This window comes from Eumetopias jubatus, unplaced genomic scaffold (assembly GCF_037043125.1).
Source record: "Eumetopias jubatus isolate StellerSeaLion01/CBP00866 unplaced genomic scaffold, mEumJub1_p1.0 scaffold_17, whole genome shotgun sequence".
NCBI classification, from domain to species: Eukaryota; Metazoa; Chordata; class Mammalia; order Carnivora; family Otariidae; genus Eumetopias; species Eumetopias jubatus.
In genome coordinates, this window is record NW_028274823.1 from 37,159,001 (window position 1) to 37,178,818 (window position 19,818).

General features: G+C 38.0%; 1 long non-coding RNA gene across 3 annotated transcripts in view; it reads left to right on the plus strand.

Annotated features, from left to right (window-relative positions):
• Positions 1-19,569, plus strand: part of LOC114205349 (uncharacterized) — a 40,485-nt gene extending 20,916 nt beyond the window's left edge. For all 3 annotated transcript variants that reach the window (XR_015767068.1, XR_015767067.1, XR_015767069.1), the window contains one exon: positions 18,860-19,569. This is a non-coding gene — a long non-coding RNA (uncharacterized LOC114205349). The remainder of the gene's footprint in view (positions 1-18,859) is intronic.
• Positions 19,570-19,818: the final 249 nt, after the last annotated feature.

The window sequence follows — 19,818 nt, forward strand, 5'->3', positions numbered from 1 at the left end:
TAAAACATGGATGATAAGAATAGCACCTATTTCATCATCTCCCTGTGAAGATAAATGAGTAAAAACATGTAAAGCATTTAGAAAGGTGCCTGGCCAGAGATGAGTGTTCAACCAAAGTTAACTGTCATTGACTATGGGGCTCCTTGGGTTGTGAAGCCTCTGATTAGCCTGACTTTTCTCTACACTGTGTTCTCTCAGATTTATACGTGTGGGTCCCTACAATAAGCCATTGTACTTAAGATTAGTCTGAGAATTCTCTGACCTGCCATGTTTCTTAAATCCACAAGGCATTGTCTGCGAGATGCTCACATCACTAGGTTTGAGGGCGGATGGGGATGCAGGAAAGGACAGAAATGATGTGTGTTGTTTCCTATTTCCAGCACTAAACAGGTCATTGCTTCCACAGACCCTTAATTAAATTAGCTTCATCATTTGGGGAGCAAAGTCCGGAACTAAAACATAAGCTAAGGAGCTATAAAATTTCCGTGTTGTCCATAGCGGAACCTGAGGCCATTTGTTGCCTTGAATTTGGCTCGGATTTAAAATGTGGCAAATTTTATTTTGGAGGCTGAGGTCTGTATAGGTAGGGTTTAGGTAAAGAGGCTCACTTGAAGTGCACAAGATACTTGCCCAAGCTACTAAGGAAGCTGTAGGTAACTGTATTTAAAAACTACTGCTCTTTTTAAATGTTCAGTAAGGCCCCAGTAAGGAATTATTCTTGCTAAGCCCAGGGTAGCCAGAGACAGCAAAGTGCTATACAAGGAACTCCGTGGGCAAGGGGAAGATGGCTGTTTGAATGAACCAGAGACTTGGTTCTTTAATACATTTTGCGGCAGGGAGACGATGATGGCTAGAATGCCCATTCTGGGGACTCTCGGGGATTTCAGAAGTCTCCGTAATTCTGATTCTGATGCAGAAAGATTCTGATGACATCACCACAGATAACACAATCCACAGGAACAGATAGCAGTTCTCTTTACCCACAGCATGAATATTTGGTGAGAACTGGCCTCCATTTAACTTTGTCAGCAGGAGGATGCACCATGTGTTATGACATGCAAGCTGCTAATAGCTAGGAGGGGAGGCCTGGCCTAAGACAAGCAGGTTTTTTTTTTTTCTTATTTTGAGAAAATGAAAATTTTCCTAAGCCAAGTTTTAATTAAGTGGTGATGGAAACAAAATTTAGTGACAAGAGGTACCATTCTCCCCCAACTGTTTTTATTTCAGTATCGTTTCAACCTACTTCCTGTGTGACTGAAGGTTACTTTTCCCTCGTTGCCTGAGTTTCCTAATAGGTAAAATTAGATTCTAGTGGCATCTCTTGCATAGGGTTTTTATCAGGCTTAAATGAACTGATAAATGTAAAATGCTTAGAAGAGTACCTGCTTGCTCCCAATAAGTGGTCTAGTAGAGTTGACCTTTGAACAACATGGGGTTAGAAGCACTGATCCTTGGGCAGCCAAAAATCCACTGTAACCTTGACTCCCCCCAAAACTTAACTACTAATAGCCTATTGTGGACAGGAAGCCTTACCTATAACATCACCAGTCAAGGAACACACATTTTATATGTTACATGTATTAAATGCTGTATTCTTACAATAAAATAAGCTAGAGAAAAGAAAATGTTGTTATGGAAATCATAAAGAAGAGAAATAACATTTTTATCCAAAAAATTCGCGTTTAAGTGGACTGCGTAATACAAACCCATGCTGTTCCAAGGTCAACTGTATCTGCTTTTATTGCTGTTATATATTTATGCTTCCTGAGTATTGGGTTATTATTCAATAGTTTCTCCGAAGGGAAAAACCATCAAGAAGCATGGAAATATGCTTCATCTCATTTTCCTCAGCGACTTAGCCGAATGGCGAACTTCTTGGTCTGGTCAACACACCCAGAGCCGACTTAAGTCTTTGAGGAAGGGAGTAGTCTGTGTAGGGCTGATCTTTTATTTTTAAACTTACTAAGTGATAGCAAACATCTTTCATACGCAAAGAAAAACCCTAACTGAATGACTTATTTTATTTATCAGTATCACTTATCCCCACAAATGACATGAGAAAACCATTCTAGACTGTTATAGATACTACTTGAAATTTTAGATGAGGGTCTGTACTTTAGAAGTTCAGTAGCACAATAAGGATACATGAAAAGCATGACTCTCCCAGATCTATAATAATGCTCTACTTATTGTTGTTGGAGAGACATACAGGTTGCACTGTTCCTGTCACGTCCATCTTAAAAGAATGGTTGGCAGACTTAACGTGATAAAATAGCCGGAAAAAATAGCCAAGATGTATTCTGATTAAGCAAACTGCTGAGCTATATTTTGTTTCATGGAAACAGAAGGAGGTAGGCTCTCTTCTTGTATCAAGGCTTCATATAACGTGATCAAAAACCCTTATTTTCACCTTCTTGTCCCAGGTGCTTTGAGGTTTGGGCTCCTACCAAGAGCAGCAAAGCATAGGGAGAAGGAGTCCTATTTTTCTCAGGAGAATGAGGCGAGGGAAATAAATGGTGAGTCAGCCAGCCAGCAGGCATCCACTGGATGGGGAACGCTCAGTCCTGCTCACTCCTTCCACCCCCTGCTGTGCTGGCTGTCCCTGGATTAGCTTCTATTGCTGTATGCTCTGCAACAGACTTGATAGTGGGGTTCTAGGTTCCCTGCCCCAATCTCCCAAAATTCTTGGCACTGATTGTGTTCTGTGTCTTGCTGAGAAATATCAGACGCTGCATGAGGAACACAGGGGACCAGAAGCATGGAACTCCCCGTGCCTAGGGGCCCTCTGGTGACGCAGTACAAAGGTTGACAAACAGGACCTGAAGTGTTACCTAATAGTGATGCGTTGAAATAAAAGTGTCAAAATATAGGTTCCTGGCACCAATATAGAATTAAACTGGTCAGGATCAATCAGAAGAGGGGGGAAATGGAGGGACTGAGCCAAAAATGAAGAGCAATCATCTAGTTAATTATATATAGTTTTATATATATATACATATATATATACACACACACAGAATTTTATATATATATACATATATATTTATATATAGTTATAGTTAGAGTTATAGTTACTCAGTGTATTTGCAATGATACAGTATGGAAAAGTTGCCCCTCAGGTACGGGCATACCTCCCCTTGGCCTTTTTCATCTGAACACAGAAAATGATTTCAGTGACTATTTTTGCAGTTTTCCTAAGGATGACACAGAACATTCTAGATGCATAAGAGGGAAGTTAATTTCCAACATACAGTAGATGCTTCAGGGCAATAGAGCTTGATTCTCTCAGGTTAAGAGGGAGTCCCCATTGTTCTTGCACTTCAAAGATGTATCTTTTTTTTAATGTTTTGAGTTTTTATTTAAATTCTAGTTAGTTAACATATAGTGTAATATCAGTTTCAGGAGTAGAATTTAGTGATTCATCACTTACATGTAATACCCAGCGCGCATCACAAGTGCCCTCCTTAATCCCTGTCACCCATTTAGCCCATCCCCCTACCCACCACCCCTCCAGCAACCCTCAGTTTGTTCCCTATAGTTAAGAGTCTCTCTTATGGTTTACCTCTCTTTTTTTCACTTTTTCCCCACATTCATCTGTTTTGTTTCATAAGTTCTACATATGAATGAAATCATATGGTATTCATCTTTGACTTATTTTGCTTAGCATGATACACTCTAGTTCCATCCATGTCATTGCAAATGGCAAGATTTCATTCTTTTTTATGACTGAATAATGTTCCATCGTGTATATACACCACATCTTTTTTTAAATAAATTTTATTTATTTATTTGACAGAGAGAGACAGCAAGAGAGGGAACACAAGCAGGGGGAGTGGGGGAGGGGGAAGCAGGCTTCCTGCTGAGTGGGGAGCCCGATGCGGGACTCGATCCCAGGACCCTGGAATCATGACCTGAGCCGAAGGCAGACGCTTAACAACTGAGCCACCCAGGCTCCCACGCCACATCTTCTTCATCCATTCATCAGTCGATCTTCCCATAATTTGGCTATTGTTGATAATGCTGTTATAAACATCTGGGTGCATGTGCCTCTTTGATTTGGTATTTCTGTATCCTTTGGGTAAATACTTAGTAGTGCAATTGCTGGATTATAGGGTAGTTCTATTTTTAACTTTTTGAGAAACTGTTTCCCAGAGTGGCTGCACCAGTTTGCAGCCCCTTCTCCCTTTGTTCCCCTTTCTCTACATCCTCGCCAACACCTGATGTTTCCTGTGTTGTTAATTGTAGCCATTCTGACAGGTATGAGGGGTTATCTCACTGTGGTTTTGATTGGTATTTCACTGATGATGAGTGATGTTGAGCATCTTTTCATGTGTCTGTTGGTCATCTGTATGTCTTCTTTGGGAAAATGTCTATTCATGTGTTCTGTCCATTTCTTAACTGGGTTATCTGTTTTGGGGTGTTAAGTTTGATAAGTTCTTTATAGATTTTGGATACTAACCCTTTATCAGATATGTCATTTGCATATGTCTTCTCCCATTCCAAAGGTTACTTTTTAGTTTTATTGATTGTTTCCTTTGCTGTGCAGAAGCTTTTTATCTTGATGAAATCCCAATAGTTCATTTTTGCTTTTGTTTCCCTTGTCTCAGGAGACATATCTAGTAAGAAGTTGCTATGGCCGAGGTCAAAGAGGTTGCTGCCTGTGTTGGCCTCTAGGATTTTGATGGTTTCCTATCTCACATTTAGGTCTTTCATCCATTTTGAATTTATTTTTGTGTACGGTGTAAGAAAGTGGTCCAGTTTCATTCTTCTGCTTGTTCTTGTCCAGGTTTCAACACCATTTTTTGAAGAGACTGTCTTTTTTCCATTGGGTATTCTTTCCTGCTTTGTAGAAGATTAGTTGACCATATAGTTGTGAGTCCATTTCTGGGTTTTCTATTCTTAAAAAGATGTATTTTTTCAAAGATAGTAACATAGATAGCCCATGGTTGGGAATGCCTGGTCAGGAAGTAAGCTATATTTCCCTCATTCCCGGACCCAGGGCAGGTTTCAAAGTTCATATAATTGTGAATTGCCATTTGTTCATTCACTCAACAAATAACCACTCATCTCTTTTCCTTTTCTAAGCATTGTGCCAAGAACAGGAGATATAATGATGAACAAGAAACAGATATAAACAAATAAGTGATGATCTGTGCTATGTTGAGGAAAAACTCAAAGGAGCCAGGAAAGAAAGAAAAATGATGGATTTGGGAGCAGGGGTGGCACGTGTCTTGGGAGGTAGGCATACTTCAAAGAGGGATGTTACTAAGCATGCACAAACATTATTGACCCAGCTTGGCGGATGTACCTATCTGGCAGGTGATGATATAGCCATTCAGGCAACGTTTATGCATTTATGCACAGAAAAAAAAATGTTATCTCTCTGCCTCCCAGGTATTTTATAAATACAAGCAAATCCTTCTGAGGGTCACTGCCATGATACCAGAAGTGACTGCATTGTCAGGCCACAGAAGAGAGCCTGGGATAGAGCAGGCATGCAATCATGCTGAATAAAAACACTAATGAATAAATGAAAGGCACTTTTAGAACAATGGGATGTTGAATTTATGGTGTCATAAACTAAATCAGTTCCACTTTGTGTCTATTAATTGTTGAATTTTGGGCGATAATTAAACACCTTCATTTTCTTCTTGATCTTATTTATTGAAATGAAAGCAATCACAGAGAATGTAAACTCCTAAAAAAGCGTGTACTTCTCTTTCCTGTAAAAGGAAAAAACCCTCCAGATTCTAGTGTAATGCATCTTGCATGTGTATTGACTTTAGCTATGTTACTTCAATTCCAGAACTTGTATACTTCTGAGGTGATAACAGTATCAGACATCTACCCTTGGAATGCTTTACAATTCCAATTTATTTTTACATTTATTCCTATAATTTATGTCTATATTTAAGGACCTTGCAATATCTTAGAGCTTTTCTTTTATCTTTAAATAACTCTAAGGCTTGCGACACAATTTTCCCTTCTACTTCTAAAGGCTCTGTGCTGTGTATAAAGCCATCATTTTGACATTTCTTGAATTTATTTTAGAACAAGAAAAATCACATATTTATTAATCTGGTAGAATGAGATGTAAAGAAATAATTCCTAGAAGATCAACAATTTGAGACATTGCTAGGACTGATGCATGATGGTTAATTTTAATTGTCAACTTGTCTAGACTGTTGTGCCCAGTTGTTTGGTCAAACACTAGCCTAGATGTCGCAAAGGTAGTTTGTAGATGTGATTAACATTTACAGTTACAAGTGATTTTATATGAAAGAGATTGCCCTTGACAATGTAAGTGGCACTTATATAATCAGCTGAATTTATTTAGTACAGAAACTGAGTTTTTAGGAAGAAGGACTTTTGCCTCAAGACTGTAACATAGAAACCCTGCCTGAGCTTCCAGCCTCCTGGTTTGCCCTGTAGATTTTGGACTCAAGACTATATGTGTGTGTGTGTGTGTGTGTGTGTGTGTGTGTGTGTGTGTGTGTGTACACACATATATGTAACATATATATATATAAATGTGTGTTTATATATGTGTACATATATCCTATTTATATTTCATATATATATATAAAATCTCTCTCTTTCTCTCTCTCTATATAAATAATCTCTATCTCTATATGTATATATCCATAAATAAATGTGATTCTGCTTTCTGCTTCTCTGAGGAATTCTGACTGATAGAGTATTTCATTCTCTCCTGAAATTGTGTCTCCAGTTGGACCAGGGAAACATTGGTAACAGTTTCTAGACTTCTAGGGCTTTGTTGGGAGACCAGAAGGTTGAAAGCAAGCTGAGACAGTGTTCCACATTTCAAGCTGCCTCCTCCCAAAAGGAAGAGAGCTTGGAGCTGGGGAGAGGAACGCTGAGCACACCCATTCATATGATTCATCGGTTCTATATTTAGCAAAACAGAAAAATATGGGGAAGATTTTGAACCTTCATAAACTCCTCTGGCTTCCTTCTGATAACACCATATTTTATTTTATGACGAGGCACATCCCCATCTTTATAAAAATCGTATTATGCTTTTAGTATTAGCTAGGGACCTATGTGAGAGGAGTCAGAGTGGATCTCAGGTTCTCAAGGCAAGGTTTTTTATTTATTATTTATTTATTTAACCAGGACTTTACATAATATTAAGGTAGCTGGAAGCTGGATTATTATTTCCAGAAGAATAGGAAAGACAATGTATCTCCACTGAGCTCCCACAGTTGACATTCATATGAGAACAAGTTCACATATTCAATTCCCAGTTTTGCAAAAAAAATTTTACAAATGAGGCCATGACCTCAAATTGTACTGTCTAACAGGTAAGCTTGTAATGGGGTCCAGGTAGGTGATGTGGATGGCTCAGAACAGACTTATTCCCATTGCTGTGGAAAGCACCAAAATGATGCCTTCCATAGATCCTGGGTTGGGAAGACCATCCCTCTGTACAAGAAAAACAATACTTTCCTTTAGTATTACAACTCTTAGAACAGCTTTGATTATGGATCTTGGGGGATTGAAAAAAAGAAAGATGTACCTAGAAGTTAATTTCTGCTACCCGAATATTCTCTTATATTTCAATAAAGAGTATTTATCTTATAGAGAGCATGGAATCATTTTAAACATATAGATTAGTAAAATTTTGCCTGCTAAAAATATTAACCTATTAACCAATGGTACGTTCTTGCCACTTCCATAGGGAAAATGGTGGGAATGTGTGATTATTGCTTGGGTTTGGGCTCTGAAGCTTATCAACCCAAGTAATTACCCACTCCCTCTTCCAGTTTACTTCATAATCAGGAGGCATCCCTATTCCTTCGCTTCAGTTGTAAAAACATGCTGTACCACTAAATGAAAACTTGTGTGAGTAGATGGACCATAACACAAACCCAGATGCAAAAGTGCCACAGACACCACACTGTTTGAGGTAAAATGTGGTAGGTTTGGACTAGTTGATTCTTTCACACTCTCGGCCTCCCATCCTGCAGCAGAATTCACTCCTTCCTTGGCCCATGTTTTGTCAGCCTGAATGGGTTTAGTTCTGTACTCTCTCCCTTTCTTCTTGGGATCTCTTTTCCACTCCTCTTTGCCCAAGACCAACTTTATTCTACATTTCCAATAACATGCATCTTACTGACTTCTCACGTACTTACTTTTTCTTGATTTATACAAGATCTAAAGAGACCACTGCAATCTTTCCATAGGACACACAACTACTACTACTTAAACCTATACCTAGTTGCTACTCTCTTACTTGATGGCTGACAACAGCATGATAAATGTTGAAATTTTACTATTCTGGAGTATGAAAGATTGCTTGAGTTGTCTCTCCCAACTTTGGGGGGTAAAATAATTTGTAGATAGGAATGAATAATAGAACTGACATAGATCTCAAGGTGGCTAATTGCCCTAACTTTCAGGTAGTTTCTAGACTAGCTCTGGCAAAACAAGTGTTCTCTCACCATAAAGAGTCTAAATAATTGTGGGTGACTGCCTGGAAGCCCAGGTTGATATGTACTCTGTGTTCAAATCGAGGCACTGGGTTTGCCATAATCAATTAGTGATGTCTGCCATGGGTGAGGGTTAGGATGGTGTGGACAGTAATAACACATCATTTCCATTTTTTTGGATAAAACCAACAAAGATGAAAAATTACTTTTTCAGTTTAAAATGATTTCAAACACTGAGAAAGCATTCCAGGTGAGAAAGGCAGGGAAAGGGAGAATTCATCTTGGTACAGATGAGGATGTTGACAAATAACCATATTTTTTGAGTATGATAACTTTTCTGAAAAGCGCTAAAATATAAGAGTGCTCTTGAGATGATGATGTGGACTGTAGTAGAAAGTTTAAAGGCTAACAGAGTGTCGTTGCCTGTTTTTCTAGCTCAGAAGAGCAAAATGCTGAGTGAAAGTGTACAGTAGAAGAAAATTGGCCTTCTTCACAACTGAGTGAAGATGCTCTTTCTGTGTTCAGAAAACGTTCTTGAAATGGACTTTTCAGTGATCTATATTTAAGCATGTAAATTTTAAAAAACACCGTTTTGCCGAGAACTCTATGAAACAGCCATTTGAAGGAATTTGCCATTTAATAGAAAATCCATTTCCTCGTGAAAACATAACTTGCTGTTCTTGGTTCAAATATCTTCAGAAAAACTTTTTTTGTTTTGTTTTGTTTGGAAATGTTGATACCTTATGCTTTGCTTAGAAATAAAACAGAAGCCATAGTAAATTTCTTTCAGAGACATTAGCCTGGAAATATGATTATATTGTAGCGAAAGCCCAACAAAATGTCTGAAGGACTAATGAAGTCTTTGTAAATGCAAGCAAATGGACTTAGAACTCCATCCATAAAATGTGAGTAGTGACAGCAATAATAATCATGACCACTTATTGAACAAGAAGCTATCATTTATTATTATGTGCCTGTTTGCTTCCTGACTTCTTTCTTTCCTTCCTTCCTCTCCCCATTCCTCCTCTTCTTGGTTCCACAGATACTGAGTTCCCACTATGTTCCAGGAACTATACAAAGCTCAAGAAACAATGACATTGGGGATCCAGATAGACAAGGATTCTGACTTCACAGAGTTTACACTCTAGTGGGGAAAAGCTGGGTATTCATCAAGTAATGACAACAATGCGTTGTGTCAGGATAGACTGAGATGTCTGTTTCCCCTTTGGGGGACAAAGGGGAAATTTTAGGACTAGAAAAAGCATGATTTCAGTGTGCAACTAGCTGCTGCTTGTTAATATGAGGAAGGACAAGTGTATCTTTACCGTGAAATGACCTGGATATTATTTTGCAAGGAAATGGGCCAGATTCGTATTAGTAGGAGAAATTAAGCTTTTAAAAAATATATAGACAAGGGTGCCTGGGTGGCTCAGTCGTCGAGCGTCTGCCTTCAGCTCAGGTTGTGATCTCGGGGTCCTGGGATCTCTGCTCAGCAGGAAGCCTGCTTCTCCCTCTCCCACTCCCCCTGCTTGTATTCCCTCTTTTGCTGTGTCTCTCTCTGTCAAATAAATAAAATCTTTAAAAAAATATGTAGACAAACTATATTTGTCTCTAGAAAGACATTCCACCTTATACTTGTAAGTTTTATTTTGCTATAATGAGCTAACTGCCAAGAAATGGGGCTCCAGATCCCCTCAGTTTCTCTGTAATCTACATATAGGTCTCTCTTGATTTCGGGAGGGCGGTTAAAGGTGATGAGTGTTATTGTGCTATTGAATGTTAATTGTTAATTAAATATTTTAAATAAACAAACTAGTCTGTCATGAACCAAGTATAGCTTAAAGAGTTTTAATCAAAAGAGCATAATTTTGTAGTTATCAAAGTTGTATATTAATTTAAAAAACACAAAGGACTATTGCAAGATTGAAGATGAACAATCACAGCCTGTAGTTTCTTTAAAAAGAAGAAGATAATGGGGTGCCAGGGTGGCTCGGTCGGTTAAGTGACCGACTATTGATTTCTGCTCAGGTCATGATCTCAGGGTCGTGAGATCGAGCCCTAACTTAGGCTGCATGCTGAGCAGAGCAGTGGAGCTTGCTTAAGATATTCTCTCTCCTTCCCTCTCTGTCCCTCTCTCCTCCCCTTCTGTCCCTCCCCCTCTGTCACCCCTCACCCCCCACTTGCTCTCTCTTTCTCCCTCTAAAAAAGAAGAAAAGAAAAGGAAAAGGTGATTGTTCATAATGAAACAATCAATACTTTTTAGGTTAGTCCAATTTAAGAATATCCAAATATCTCAAGACATAACATGTATGTGCATCTTTTGTTCCCATGACTTTGTGTGAGCTGGGATTTTTAAATAATGCCACAGTGAAAACAAATATAAGAATAATCTTGGTACTACACCAGGATACAAAATATGCCTAAGAGGGTAAGTAATAAAGAATAAAAAATTCACTTCTTATATTAAAATATTTTTATCCCAACTTTATAACAAAAATGTAAGATTAAGCATAATTTTAATGAATAAGATGATTTAGACTTTCTCATATTTTTGTTACTTTATAAGATAAAATACAGTGAATATTTCTAGCATTACTGAACACATTGGAACCATCCATTCAACCATGGAGTATACCTCATGGGCATCCCTCTGAATGTTTAATGAGCTACCCTTTTCAGAAAATCATGGTCAAATGAATGGGGTGGGGGGTTGCTGCTTTAGAAGGAAGGCTCTTCGAGACAGTCTCACCTACTCCTGGTGTTATAATTGTGCAGCAGAGGGATTAGAAGAAGCTTAGAGAAAAGAAACAATTAGAAATTTTAATCATCCAGTTATTTGAGCAGGAACATAAAGGAATGAAACTGACCCTCTAATGGGGCCCGTTGGTGGAGAAATTGCATCGAGCTGCCCACACTTGTGGTTGTTGGCTAATTCCTTCTTATGGCTAATAAATCACCAAGCAGTTGGAGGGCATTCCCTATGGAAAGTTGCAGAGAAAGACCATGTTAGGAAGCAGGCCAGGGGTTCTAGGGCAGTGCCCTAGAAGGAGATGGTGTTGGAGTTTATGCTATGTGTTCTCAATCTTCCTCTCAACCCCTTGGGTTGTAGTTGGGAAGGATAACCTCTGAATTATTTCATTCTGTACCTTCCTTCGAAGCAATGCAATCCTTTAAAAATAAAAAAAAAAATGAATCCTTTAAAAACTATTTTGCTAATAAAAATAAAAAATTAACTTAATTTCTTTATATGTTTTATATGTGCAGTATATATAATTTTGCATAAATGCATATAGGTACATAATTTTGCATAAGTGTGTATGTGAACGTGCATTTTGAATTTTACCTGGCTTTTCCTTCCTGTTATTCTTCCTTCACTCAGTTCTTTGACACATGTTAATCCAAAATAACCTTCTATATATCTTGCCATGCTTACAAATCTCTCTCCCTCTTGGATATTTGTATTTTTTTGCTATTGTTTTAGGAGATGAGATATTATGTCCACTTTAGTGCATTTTGATTTTGTCACTCAATGCTTCCTATGGAAATTTCTCCAAGATATTTGGGTTTTCAATGTATAGGAGCATGCATCAACAATAATATATTACTCCTTTTTTCCCTTTTGATGCTTATATTCATTATTTTACTTTTTTTTACTTGCTGAATTGGCTAGAATTTTCACAATAATAAAGAATTTTGGTATTATATATCATTCCATCTGTAATGTTTGATTTTAATTAAAATACTTTATGACATTAGGATATCAAATGTCTTTTCAGCATCTGTTAATATGCTATAAATATTTTGATGTGTTGTCAGATTCTATTTACTAACATTTGTTTTTAGTTTTGGCATCTTTATCCATGAGGAAAATTGGTCTATTATTCATTCAAAAGATGTTTATTGAGCACCTGCTTTCTGTCATCATGTATTAGTCTGGGTGCTGAGGCTAGTATTTAAGCATAAACATCCCCATTCTTATGGAAATAACATCTAGAAGAAAGTTATCTTTCTTTTCCTCTCTTCTTTCTTAAAAAAATTTTGATCAGGTTTGTTTATGAGATTTGATATTAGAATAATTTTATCTTCTAAAAGTTAACTAGAGACATTTTTATCTTCTTCCTAGGAATGGAATAGATTAAAGAAATATTTGTCTGTTCTTTAAAAGATGGCTAAAATGTAGTTATGAACCCAGATGGTCTTGTGCTATTTTGAATGGTGGACTTTTAATCTCTTTTCCAATTTTAGCATCATTGGAATATTTGAGTTTTCTTTTTCTTCTTAGATCAGTTTAAAGAATTTGTGTTTTGCAGGAAAAGCATTTTCAAATGTGTCTCCTTAGTTTCATTTTCTTATAAATTATCTTAATTGCTCCTACATCTGTGGTTATATTTCTTTTCTTATTTTTAATATTGCTCTATGTTTGCTCTCTTGGTTTTTTTTTAATTCAAGATCCTGATGAAAAAAATTGTCTATTTTTTTCCTTTCAGAGTCAGTTTTCAGCTTTCTTTCTTTTTTTTTATCCTTTCTAGTTCGTGTTTTCTGTTTTGTTAGTTGCATTTGTTATTGTTATTAATTCTCTTTCTATTGCTTCTTGGTTCATGTTGTGGTTTTTTTCTTTCGGGTTTCTTAAGATTAGTTCTTCGACTCTTTGCATTATTTGTCCTTACTCTTTCTTCTTCAATAATAAAGGCATTTAAGGCTATACAATTTCTTTGGAGTAGAGCTTTACATTTGTCTGCGTAGATTCTGAATGAATGGTTCTCCCTTTCCTTGCTTTCTAGATGATTCTGATTTCCCTTTTATTGTGCTCTTTTGCTCTAGCACTTACTAGGAGTATGTTTCTAAATTGTCTGTCATAATTCTTGTCATTTTTATATTACTTATTTCAAGTGTCCTTGGCGCACGATCAGAAAAATGTGGTTTGTAAAAAGTCTCCAGTTTTAGAATCTGTTAAGGTTTTGAATCAAGTACATGATTAATTTTTCAAAACGTTCCCTGAGTATATGAGAAAAACTATATTCTCTATTTAAATGTAAATTTTCATGTAGCTACCCAGTGGTGAGCTGATGAAAGTTGAACAGCCATCACTCTGGAGTTGATGCTTTGCAGCATCTGTAGTGTTTGTGTTTCCAGGTGTATCTATGGCCACCGCGGCCTGTTTCTAGCCACCAGCATGACATCACTCAATATGGAGTTGGGGTGGCCATACTCACAACGGGTTCTCCAAAGCTGGTACAAACCATCTCCTGTGCCCCGCTGCGTATGTCTATGAAGTCAAGTTTATTGACTGTACCATTACGTTCTTTTATCCTTCTGTACCCTTGATGACTGGGTTCTGAGCGAACTGTATTACAATTGCATTTTCTTCAGGTTTTCCTTATACAGAGAGTAGCTTTTGCTCCACCTATTTAGCTGCTGTTTTTTTTAGTACATGTAGTTTATAATGATTTGCTTTTTATTTATTTATTTTTTAAAGATTTTATTTATTTGAGATAGCGAGAGAGAGCACAAGCCGGGAGGGAGGGGCAGAGGGAGAGGGAGAAGCAGACTCCCTGCTGAGCAGGGAGCCCAACACAGGCTGGATCCCAGGACCCCAAGATCACGACCTGAACCAAAGGCAGACGCTTAACCAACTGAGCCACCCAGGTGCCCCTACAATGATTTTAGAGAAATTCCTAAACTGTGCTTTTTACCAGTACCTAATGATTCTTTCAATCTTCTATAATGCTTTAACTTTATTTTTTTCAAAGATTTTATTTATTTATTTATTTGACAAAGAGAGAGAGACGGCGAGAGAGGGAACACAAGCAGGGGGAGTGGGAGAGGGAGAAGCAGGCTTCCTGCTGAGCAAGGAGCCCAATGCGGGGCTCGATCCCAGGACCCTGGGATCATGACCTGAGCCGAAGGCAGACGCTTAATGACTGAGCCACCCAGGCGCCCAATGCTTTAACTTTAAATTTCGCCTTATCTGGTATTAATACTCCCATATCTGTTTTCTTTTTGTTTGCATTTGTCTGGTATTTCCTTGCTGATCTTTTCATTTTCCGTCATTCTTTATCACTCAACTTAAGTGTGTTTTCTGCAAATAGCAATATAAATATAATCTGAGCTGACAGTCTTGGTATTTGACTAGGATACTTCAATGTATTCACATTCAGTATAATGACTTTATTTCTTCAGTCTTTGCATTTCATTACTTTGTTTCCTTTTTCTTAACCTAGCTGGTTTTAGTTGATATTCATTCTGTTTCTTTCCCCTTGTTAATTTGGAAGCGGTAGTGTATTTTTCCCTTTTCTTAATGATCGTCTTCCAGCAGATAAATAAACTATTTCCCTAACTCAGAGCGCTTTCACTGTGGGGTGCTCTATTTCTCCAGTTCCCCCCCACCCTACAGGATGAGACTATTAAAATTCTTTTCTTTCCACTTTTCTTTCCTCTTTTTCTACCATTGAACTTTTGGAATCCTTTCTTTTTTCCTCACTCTCAATTTCTAGATTTTGCTGGGAATTCGTATCTATTGGTGTTCTCCTCCTCTGCTATTTCAAGCATCCCTCTTTAACCCTCTGTTGGGCAATATCAGATCATTTGTCCTTATTTTTTTATACCTATATCTTCAGCTCTACATGTATCTGCACCAAGATTTATGTACAAGTCAATCAGGTTTATTTGCTCACTGCTCTTTTATTTTATTTTTTTTTTTCATCTTGAGGTTTCTTTTTGGTTTCACTTTTTATTTAAGTGAATGTTCTTGAGTTATTTTCCTTAGATGGACTCCTTGCATGATTCACTCTCTGAAGTCTTGCACATCCTTCATGGAAGGGTGATCCTACTTCCATACGGTATAGAATTCAGTTGCAGTCTTTGCTCTTATCTATAGATTTCATTCTATTGTTTAACTTCCAATGTTCTGAGAGCCAGTCTGATTTCTTTTCTTCCCATGTAGGTAGCTTTTTTTTTTTTTTTCTTGGTGGGGTGTTTAAGATTTTTTTCTCTTTATCCTTACTTAAGAGATTAGAAATTTTATTGGGGCATGCCTAAGAATATTCCAGGCTTGAAATCAGAGAGCTCTTTCAATCTTGTAGACTTAAGTCTTTCATTATCTCACAAACATTTTCTCCATTTATTTGTCTAACTGCTACCTCCTCTTATCTATGTCCCTTTGTCCTTCTAAAGTATCTGTTATTCATTTGTTAGGTCTTCTGGACATAGAGATTCTAAGTCTCTAAACTTTTCCTTCATGATTTCTATCTCTATACTTTCTTCTCAGGTCTTTGAGATATTTCTTGACGGCCATTTTCTAGGCTACTAATTTGGGTTTTAATAATGATCTTCTCCCCCACCACCAAAAAAAGTGAAATGCTACTTTTGTTTGATAAAATTTCTCCTTTAAATTAGCCCAAATTTCCAGAAGCATGGATGGTTTTGAAGTCACAGACACCAGGTGTTGGAACCCTCGCTCATCCCTTACTAGCTCATGACCTTGGACAAGGCAGTTACCTGCTTAAAGCTCAGTTTCCTCATCTATGGGGAAGGAGCTGCTACCACCCATGGAACTGAACTGTAATAATGATTACATGATAGGAAATAGATATTTTTTGCAAGGTATTCGTTACCTAAAGAATGTTCCATAAATATTTAGCGTAACATTTGATTAAACATAGTATTGACTAATATAAAATTAAAGTCTGTGGGGGAAATCATAGGCTTTTTTCAACATTAATTATGTGTTCTTATGTATTTTTTTGTGGCTTTTGCATAGAAAGCTTTTAAACTTTGCTAATAAAATCATAATGCTTTACATTTGTGTAATACTTGACTATTTATCTGTAGCTTTGTGATTGAAAACAGAAAACAGGTATTATTATTTTAATGCTGCTGCTGAGTTAAATGATTTTCCAAAGCATACCAAGCTAATAGGTGGCATAAACAGCTGTCAAAATCTCCAACCTAAAAACATTTCTCCCATTGACAGTCAATTCCACAAATATCAATAACTTATTATATTTTAAAAAATATAATCATCAAAGAGTTTCTGGATGGATTTCATTCAATCAGTTATGCACTCAATGAGTGGAAATAAAAAATATGTATGACATTACCTTACTATGTACCATGCATGGTTCAGAATGCCAAAGATAAAGTGGTGAGTAGAGTAGATACAGTTCCTCCTCTCAGGAAGCTTATAATCTAGTAAAAGGGGATGTCCATTAATCAAAGAATCATATGAATACATGTAAACTGAGAGCTGAGAGAAAGTACATTTCACAAGGGGATCACTTCATCATCATCAGGAAGGTTAGAAAGGCTCCCTGAGAAAATGATGCTAAGGTGAGGTTCAAAGGAAGCGTTACTATTAGCCAGGAAAAGGAGGGTTAAGTGGAGAGAGGAGCCTTCCAGACAGAGGGAATAGCAGAGACAGAGGCTCTGTGTCAGGAAGGAGCCTTTCAGATTGAGAGGTTGAAATTGGGCCAGTGTCACGGGAACTCAGGGAGTGAAGGCAAGTGTGTGAGGGGAGCTGCAGAGGCAAGTGGGGGTCAGATGACACAGGATTCTGAGATGTGTGTGAAATATTTTGGTCTTTCTCTTAGAATAAGAGAATGCCAACTAGAGTTTTAAGAAGTATGTGTGTGTGTGTGCATGTGCGCATGTGCGTGTGCGTGCACATGTGTGCTGCGGGCACTGTGTTTACTTAGCAAATATCCCTCTGGCTGAGGTGGAAAGCAGATTAAAAGGCCAGAATGGATACAGGTAAAGCAGTCAGGAGGCCGTTGAGGAAGCCCAGTTGAGAGACATGGGGCAGTGAAGACAGAGAGGAAGGGGTCAGATCTGTGAGGTAATTAGGAGGTTAAAATAATTGCACCTGATGAGGTAGAGAGGCTTTTAAGAATGAACTCTAAATTCCTAGCTCAAATAGCTGGTAGATGGTAGATGTACTTACAGTTGTAAGGAAAACTAAAATAAGGCCAGATTTGGGGGGGGATTAAGATGATGAATTTGGTTGAATATATTCAATTTGAGGTGTCTTTCAGGCACCAGACGGAGATATGAAGTAGTAGTTAGTCACATATGTCAGCTGCTCAAGGAATAGGACTGGAGATAAAACATGTTGAGTCATCTACTATAGATGGCTATTGATGTTGTGGGTGGAGTTGGAATAAGATGGTTGTTCCCATACTTTCTGAGACATTTACGTCTTGATTTGTTTTGACCGCTATATTCAGGACACTAAGGAGCAGGGGTGAGCATAACACCCTAAATCACTAGGATTAGCTATACTTCCAGAGACACTGGTAGAAAGTGCCCAGGAGCCTGTCTGCACCAATGACATGTATACTGGAGAGCAGTGAGGGAAGGAAAGCAGGTAGACCAGATGGCTCAGCCCTACCAAGAAGCAGATATACAGTAGACTTGCCCTCTACTCGGATACTATACTGTGAAGAAGGAAGGAAAGGGAGAATATTGAAATTCAAGAAAGAGGGAAGAACTTAGCTCTGAGTGTGAGTTTGAATTGACTATTTGTCCAAATAAAATTGTTGCGCTGAAGGAGACTTTTTAAAACTTGAGATCAAATCATATTGACTTGTCAAATTTAAGTATTTCATTTTCCCCTATGGTCTTTCCACCATGGGAAAGAGAGCCTCACAACGATGTGATTAGTTGTGGGACAAACAGGACTTTCGTTTGTTTTGTTGCTATTGCACATCTGAATTGTATTGTATTGTGCAAATCAATGCCCTGCCACACCATATTTTAAATTGTGTGACCCATAAGCTTGTTATAGACCTCACTGTGTCTTACAGAGTTCACAGAGCTAGCCAATGGCAGAGCTGGACAAGAACAAAGCTCTTGTTATCATGTTTCCCCTCATGATTAAACAAAATCTATATTCCTTTTAAATTTATGCTTTGGAGAATTTTATGTCCATTTCATGTATTAGTTCCGTCATGTGGTACAGTGCACTTCATTTCCTATATTAGTTTTTTTTTTTAAAGATTTATTTATTTATTTTGAGAGAGTGAGAATGAGAGAGGGAGAGAGTACATGAGAGGGGGGAGGGTTGGAGGGAGAAGCAGGCCCCTCGCTGAGCAGGGAGCCCGATGTGGGACTCGATCCCGGGACTCCAGGATCATGACCTGAGCCGAAAGCAGTCGCTTAACCGACTGAGCCACCCAGGCGCCCCCCTATATAAGTAGTTTTAACTTTTGTGTACTTTTGCCTACATGCAGCTAGTAATTGGGCTCTGATATATATATATATATATATATAATATATATATATATACACATACACACATATATCAAATATATATTATTTATTATAAATTGTATGATATATGTTATATATATAGTCCTATATATTATATACCATATGGATTTTAAGTCTATATTTTTTTCCCTTGGATTTAGCTCTCAGCAGTTTCCAGCACCCAATAGCAGCAAAATCCAGAAGGATGAAGAAATCTGAGGGGTATTCAGATAGCAATGACTACAAACGCTCAAGACAGCAGAAAACTGAGGACAGCAGTCTCTACTCTTCACCGTGTGCAGAGGGACTGACCCATGAACGGCTTTAAGAGCACTGACCTTGCAAATGTAAATCCATACATTAGCTGCAGTCATTCTTCTTCAAGTGGACATCCTGCCCTCGCCGTCAGTGTGCACCTGGGAGTATCCTCTGCACAACCTTTCAGTTGACTCGGTTCAGAGAATAAACAAGCCAGCCCAGCCTCAGGCAATGGTCTACACCCATCTATTCTCTCCTTTGATCAGTTTATACAGCCCATTGAATTTTGGAGAAACAGAAGCCCAGGATTGAGAGATTTATTCCAGATCACACAGCCAGTGACTGGGGATGTATTTCATGCTGGAGTTCATATTCTATCCATGGTCCATGCTGCCTCTCCTGCCGTGATGAGGATGAGAGTGTTGTATTCAGTCCTGGGCTCACATCTATTTCTACACTGCTTGGAAAAGCTAATTAGCATACATGAACTTCAGTTTGCTATCTAGAAATTAGGGATGGTAATACTTCTACAGTGGAGTAGTTGTGAGCAAGGAGATGGCAGAGGCCACATGCCCTTAGTGTGATATCTGAAATATAGTTAGGACCCAATAAATAGCACTTGATTGGTGCCAGCGTTTTGTTATTTTTGCTATTATTTATAATGCCTTCAGAGGAAAATTTCTTGGAAACTGCCCTAAAAAGAGATCAACACCTGACCTACAGCTTTCTGCAAGTGACTTTTGGTGCTGATCGTATAAGCCATGTGGGTTTGGTGGGAAACACTTCAATTAAAAGTTGTCCCTCAGATTGGGTTAAGTATGCCACTGTTTGGGTACAACATGGATTTCCTCAGCTAGTTTCA